The sequence below is a fragment of the Anguilla anguilla genome, chromosome 11 (assembly GCF_013347855.1).
Source record: "Anguilla anguilla isolate fAngAng1 chromosome 11, fAngAng1.pri, whole genome shotgun sequence".
NCBI classification, from domain to species: domain Eukaryota; kingdom Metazoa; phylum Chordata; class Actinopteri; order Anguilliformes; family Anguillidae; genus Anguilla; species Anguilla anguilla.
Window position 1 is genome coordinate 18,255,086 of NC_049211.1, and position 7,590 is coordinate 18,262,675.

At 44.3% G+C, this 7,590-nt stretch overlaps 1 protein-coding gene across 1 annotated transcript in view; it reads right to left on the reverse strand.

The window, feature by feature from the left end:
• LOC118207587 (pleckstrin homology domain-containing family A member 6-like) overlaps window positions 1-7,380 on the reverse strand; it is a 63,288-nt gene extending 55,908 nt beyond the window's left edge. The window contains exon 1 of the mRNA XM_035381336.1: window positions 7,133-7,380. The gene's annotated coding sequence lies outside the window, so the exon portion shown is untranslated. The remainder of the gene's footprint in view (window positions 1-7,132) is intronic.
• Between the last annotated feature and the right edge of the window lie 210 nt (window positions 7,381-7,590).

Sequence of the window (7,590 nt, forward strand, 5' to 3'; positions counted from 1 at the left end):
AGTAGATTGACCTAAAGTGAGAACCTGAGTGGTGGGAAACCTGTCATACCCAGAGTTTCTCCTCAGGATCTGTTTGATAAGTGGGCTCTTTGTTGAAGATTAGGGACCAATCAATAATACAGATATAGCCTCGCGGGGCATGACTTTGACTGTGAGCCTAATTGGTGGAGGAGTATCATTGGTCACACATTCTGTCAGTGATTTAATGTTATTCACATTCTGACATGTCCCCCGCTGTGGAACCTATCTGCAACCTCACACCCTCATTTCGGGAGCAGTCACACCAACACTAGACAGAGTAGGCATGCTGGGCAAACCAGTGCGCTTTGGTCGTGGACCCACAAATACGATCTCTCACCTGCGACGCCTGTCGAATTGCATTACCCACACCCCATGTTCGCCTGAAAGGACCGCGCCCCTTCGCTGTGCCTTGAGAGTGGAAAACTACAGACTGTGCTCCATGCCGGCCCTGCTGGCCCTGCCTGATCCTGCAGCGATCACCACGGGTGTGGATTACCGGAACAACCGCTCCCCATCAGCACGCATGAGCAGCCTTTTCATTTGTATTTATTTTTTTGGAGTGTGTCCTTGCTGTTGCATTAATCTTCCCTTCTCAGCTCAATTGCTTGGCCTGTACCCCAGTACAGATGATAAGGGCTTAGGATTAATCTATATTAAAGGTGGTTATGGAAGTGGGGATTTATGCGTACAAATATCCCTCAACGCATGGTGCTCAGTTCATGCATTAGCTCGAGCTTGGTTTTATTCCCCAAAATCCTGTCAGAAACAGGCAGACAGACAGATGGACAGACAGGCAAGGAGACAGACAGACTGCATTGATTCACAGACTCCATGCTAAAGTATGTGCATGCTTAAGGGATCATATTATTTTGTCATTTTGACAGCAGACTCTCGCAGCAGAGAACTGCGCTGAGAGGGAATCTGTCCACATGGCTGAGGAAAAAATCAATATCTGATCTCAGTTCACAGATCTGAGATGAAAACAATTTGTAGGAAAATAAATTTTGTGTGTTTGTCAGATTAATTAACTATCTAGTTGTCCCAAACAACCAGAGACTCTTTCTTTTTCTTTTAAAACACCCAGACTATAGAATAAGATATTTGAGGATTTCATTGATGACCATTTTTAATAGCAACTGTTCATAATGTGATGTACAGCATGTTAAAAATCATGGGTTAAATGGGTCAGAGGTGGTTCAGATATAGGAAAGGAAAACGAATGGTTAAAACAGGATTATTTTGGCAGTAATGCTGATAACACAGTGGAACATCCTACATCTGTGATATTGATGAAAGCAGCACGTAATCCTAATCCCCCTGGAGACAATATTACATGTTTTCCAGCAATGTCCTACCAGACAGGCGACCACAGAAAAAAAGGATTTAACAACTCTCAGCAAATCAGCAGTGATGTCACAGGTCAAATGTCACAGGTCACAGTGTTCTCCTAGCCCTGTTTAGAGCTTGCCTTCGGATGATTTCTGAGCCACCAATGAGACAGAGCGGGCCTTTTTTTAAGCAGAAAGCTTAAATTAATCTCCTCTGGATTTAATTCTGCTGCTGGGTGCACAAGTTTACTGTAATACCTTCCTACAAGTACTACAGTATCTGCGAAAGCCTGACAGCTGTTTGAGAAGCCAGTTATGGTGAACCTTGTTTCTTCAAACGGAACATAAAATTAATCACTCATGTCTCACATTATTATTATTATTATTATTATTATTATTATTATTATTATTATACTGTAAGTAGTAGTAGTAGTATAGTTTTTGCCATTGTCAGAAGAAGAAGAAGAAAAAAAAGAAGAAGAAAAATGAATTCCTCATAAGGACTGGTGTGATGTGGACCATACACATATTTTTTTATTTGACATTAGTGTGTTATTAGTATAAGTATTGGCATGTTATCTTGTGTTTTATTTGGGCTACTGAATGCTGTTGTGTGGGCTTCACAGAGCTGGGGTTGCGAGTTTATGGACAGTTGAAAAGCCAGCAGAACAGAGACCTTCAACCTTACAACTTCTCTGCACGTCAGCATGCTGATTTACGGATTCTATTAAACAGGAGTGATGCTGGGAAAAGAGCTCTTTCACTCCCTCTTTCTCTGTCTCTCAACACACACACACACACAAATATATGCATACACATACAAACATGCATGCACATGCACACACGTGCACTAGAAATTTAGAAATATTTAGACATTTTAGGTCCCAAAAAAGAGTATGCCTGATCAGCCTAGACTAAGAACCTATTTCTTGTTACTAGCTAGTGGGGCTAATTCCACTAGCCATGTACAGTATGTGCAGGCTTAGAGTATGGTTAGCAGGGTTGATGTACTGTCTCCATGCCTGTCTAAAACTAGGAAGCTAGTTTCAACTTTTGACAAGCACAAAGTGTGGTTATTTTGATCAAGCATGCAAACATTTGCTTAGCTTTATATTCTTTATTCAGCCCATGATTGCAACATTAGCCACTCAGCATGCTAATCCCACTCGCAGTTCCTGGCTAGCAGGGTCGATGAACTGTCTCCATGGCTGTCTCCCACAACAACCCACTGGCTAAAAAAACCCATTTGTTTTCTTGTTTTGTGTACAGAAAAGGTCAGCATCATACAATCAGCAGATGCATTGCATCACCTCCTGATCTGAATACTATAGCACTGACAGGAACTAGAGAGCTAGCTTTAACTAACAGAGTTGGCTGACATTGGTCCAAGTGCTATTTTATATGTTGGCAACTTTGCACTGAAACTGGCCATTGGCAAGTTGGACCCCAGATAAATTGGGTAGCGTCAGCCCTCTCTGCTCTCACCAGTGGAACAGAGTGCAGGCATTGGCATGGCCAGGAATACTTCTACGTCAACTCTGATAATTGTGATTTTTCTTCCTCCCTTGGACCCCCTTACAGCTTGGGTCTTGGGGCTTGTGCCCTGGTAAGCCCACGCATTAATACACAATACATAAATAGGCCCAGGAACAGGCACTCCAAAACTCAGAGGTTCCAGATCGTGTTCTGGCAGGACCCAGCACAAATTAAGCACTGTTTAGGTGTAAAAGCACACAACGGGATTGCATCCTCTGCCATGTTATTTTTTTGTTGTTGCTTTTTTCGCCTGTGTTTTGTTTCATTCAATGCTACTAAATATCCCAGGAGGTTCCCTAGCCACCAGGGAGAGCAAGGAATGAAGAGGAGGATGAAAGCTCAGCACTGAAAGAAGGAAGCTGAATGTGTGGCGCAGGCACATAGAGATGTTGTCAAAGCAACCAGAGAGACTGGAATATAATTATAAAAACATCAGCTATCGCTGACATTGATACAGTCAACAGTTTGGCAGGTTTTTCACAGCTGGGGTGTAGTTCCGGCCAGTTAAAGCCAGTTAAGGGGAAGAAACAAACCATTCAATCAGACATTCAGTTTAGATGCAGACATAACCTGGACAATCAGACATCCAGTTGGGAAACAGACACAAACCAGACAATCAGGCATTTGGTTAAGAAGCAGACACAAGCCAATCAGACACCAGCTTTGGGGGACACAAAGATTAGAGAAACAGATATAGATGGTGAGAAACGAGAGAGGAGATGGAGCTGGCTGGCGGGGGCACACAGGACGGAACTTAAGGAGTTAATCTCTCACCCTGCAGACCAGACCTCGACTCCTCATGCCTCCTCAGTCACCACCTGCTTCACTTCCTGATCCAGAGTCATCTCCGTCTGGCCCTTCCCTGCCAAGCTGCCCACACACTGACATTGTTTTTGTTTATTTGGGAACTGGGTTCTGAGTCCTGTCCAAGAACACCCTCGTTTTTTGCTCAAACAACACAGTCTACACCTCTTACAGAAACACAATCCTCGTCTGCTTCAGAAAACAGCACAGTCTGCACCTCCCTCAGAAAACAGCACAGTTTACACATCTTGCAGAAACATAATCCTCACCTCCTTCAGAAGGCAACACAGCATACACCTCCTTCAGAAACAAACAACACTCCGTCTGGTTCAGATCATTTTCAAATTTATTAAATTGGCATAATATACTCTACTGGGGCTGCACATTTTGCTAAAGATGAATAATTACCAACAACAAGCAATAATTAACTGTATTAAAAAAGAACAAACACCTGCTCCTTTCCTGTTCTGCATTTCTTATCATTTTTTCTCTTCTGCTTTCTCTCTCTCTCTGTTATTCTGGGTTGTCAGGGAGCTGGTCACTGATAGGTTGTCATGGAGACTCTGCAGTTTCGTACTGGAGGGCCTCTTGACAAGCAGGTGAGGGCCAATGAGGAATTTAACCCTTTGGTACCCAGGCCTTTCCCAATCCAGTTTAGAATTTAATATTTGGGTAGATGCTTTTAGCCAAAGTGACAAGTGCATTTAACTTAGAAAGTAAACACCACTTGATCTGATGATTGGAACTTCGCATTTTCATTCACAACACTGCGATTTAACAGTGGTTCGAATTCCTGACCCAAGGTGGGTCATACCAGTGGCTTTTAGAAAGCAACCCACCCACTGCCTCTCGCTCACTCGTTTTCTCTATGTACTATGTACAATATAAATTATGCATTACATTACATTTATTTGGCAGACGCTGTTAAAATAGATATAGATTATAGATTAAACTGATTAAACTGCTAGATTATGGATTAGTTAAAAAAACAAACCTATTAATGAAAACGGCAATAAGTGATGTTGCGTGTGCATGCGTGTTTGAGTGCATTGCGTGACTGCGTGTAAGCTTGTACGTGTGTATGCTGTGTGTGCATGTATGTGTGTGCATGTGTGCACTCTCTCTCTCTCCCTCTTTTTACATTTAGAAGATGCTCTTATCCAGAGTGTCTTACATAAGCACATTCAATAGGTTTACAAGGGCAACAGAAAAGGATGACTAGCACTGTTTTTGTAACAGTACAAATGAGAATCAACTGTACTTCCAGCAAAATCAATTATTTTGAGCCTATTCAACTGCCCCTCTCATACCACTGACCTAAGGAGGTTATCACCATTCAGTAGTATGGTAGTGTGGTGCATCATGCACACATGCAAGCCAGACCACATCTCCACAGAGACCAACATCAACGTTCTCAATGGTTGTTATAGCAACCTGTTAATCAGGGCACTTCCCTTCTTGTCCAGGGGACAACCATTGGTCCAGACCTGTCCTAGTCACTCATTGGATCATTCTGCAGAGCTGAAAATGTTTAAGCAGCTCCCCATGGAGACAGACAGACATGTACACTGGAATGATCACCTTTCATTCCTCCAATCAACAGTGAGGATAATAATGGCTGTGATTAAGCCCAGAGCAGTGGGAATATTGCTCCCTTTTTTCAGGTGCTGAAGTATTCACATGGTGAAAAATCCGGTCGTGTTGCTTCTGCCTGTTCTCTTGATCTCGGAGCATAAGGAGGAAAAGCGATGTTTTGTGTGCGTGTTTTAATAAGGGATGTTTATGCGGAGCGTTTTTGGCCACGCCCCGCCCCACGGTGGGCATCTCAGCAACGCAGCATTTGGCTGTGCTTCTGCGGCGTACGGCTTTAGCAGACTTCGCCTGATCTCTCACCGCTACGCTCCTCCTGAGATCTCTCTATGCGCACGATGAGATGTCCAATGCGCAAGAGGCAGAAATAAAAAGAGGGCACTCCGAACCACTCTCACTTCACATCCATATTTCTCTCCCCCTCACATTTATAAATCTGCACAACAACCCTGGCACATTGCAACATCATCTCCCCCTCCCTTCCCAGCATGCACCAGCATGCGTCCAACTGCACCTCAGGACAAATCCTCCTCTTCATCCTCAACAAATATAAAAAAGGCTTGGTGATCATGCCGTCCAATCAGAGCAGAGGCTGTGGCTTAACATCTCCTTTCAGACCAGTCAAAAAGCAGGAGGTTGAACATGAGCAGAAAAGGGCATTAGCTTCGGGTGATGTGTGTGGAGGTACAGCATCTGCATATCTAGCAGGACAGACTTTTCAGGATTTACATATACACAGTATACACACACCTATTCAGCGACTCCCCACACCCTGCTCTGTGATTAAAATCAGCACCACAAATCCTAAGCTGCATGGGACTGTGTGTCTCCTATGTATCGAGCAAAAGCACACACTGTACACATGAACACACACACATACAAGCACACACACACATACATACATAATCGTATACACGGACGAACACATGCACAAACACATATCCATGCATGCACAAGCTTGCACAAAAACACACAAATATGCACACATACATACATATACACACATATGCACCAACAAACACACACAACCACTCACACATTTATGTCTGTCCCTCCATCTGAGGGAATGCCAGTATGATTTATATATTTTCAATCATATGTTCTAGCTGATTACGAATGTACCCCTGCGTACACACTGCCAAAATAGAAGCTGCAGTCAATGATTACTGCAGTCAGGGAGGTTCATCTGGCTGTCAATATCTCCTCAGAGTCGAGTGCATCAGCACAACCTCATGTGAGTAGTCTGAGTCACAGTCAGAGCTAAGGAGGGGATGGGAAATGAGGCATAGACAGTGAGGATATTGAGTCATAGTCAGTGAGGATATTAAGTCATACAGCGGGGGTATTAATTCATGGACACTGAGGATATTAAGTCACAGACAGTGAAAATATTAAGTCATACAGTAAGGATGTTGAGTCATAGATAGGGGATATTGAGACAGACAGTGAGGATATTGAATCAAAGGCAGTTGGAATATTGAGTCATAGACAGGGGTGATATTGAGCCAGTAGCAATAGGGCAGGGAAAGAGTCAGTCACTAATCAGCTAGCAATCTATCCCTCTCTCAGCAGGAACATTAAAGGAAAAATACGCACATGATTGCTATACCCAGCTCAAAAATACAAACTAAGACGCACATACACACAGACACACACGCACACACACACACACAAAATCGTCACTGATGAGCAAGGAATTAGAAGAAGAGCAATGCTGATGCGTATTTAACAGCATGTTGCCTCCATGCACAAGCGCCTAGCCCTCAGACGCAGTGTGGTACACAGTCATTAGCACATTAGCCTCTGCGATTCCCCTCACCTCCCCACCCCCAGCCCAGAGACCCGTCACTTACCAGCCACCTGCTCACTGCTCCTCCAGCTGCAGCTTCCTCAGCGGCGGAGCGGGAAGATCTGGGTTTCCAGGGAGACGAAACAGGGACAGTGATGGAAACGGAGTAGAGAAGGAGACGAGAGAAGAGCACGCACTGCCGTTTACAGCGCTCGGAACTGTCTATTGTCACGATAGCCTGGCCGGCAACAGCATCAGTACCACAGAGAGATCATACAACAACAAGCACGTTTTCCTGGAGAGGCGGATGCAAGGAAGAGGGAGCGAAGGGGGGGGGGGGGGGGGGGTGGGGGGGGGGCCGGCAGGGAGGAGGAGCAGGGTGCAGAAACAAGCACGCCCACTGTAAAAATCCCTGGGTATTTATCACGTCACATGACAAGGTCGGAGATGTCAGCAGTGCTGTGTCGCTTCATTACTGAGGAGAGAGACAGGAGGAAAAAAAAATTGCTATTTCATCCAGAT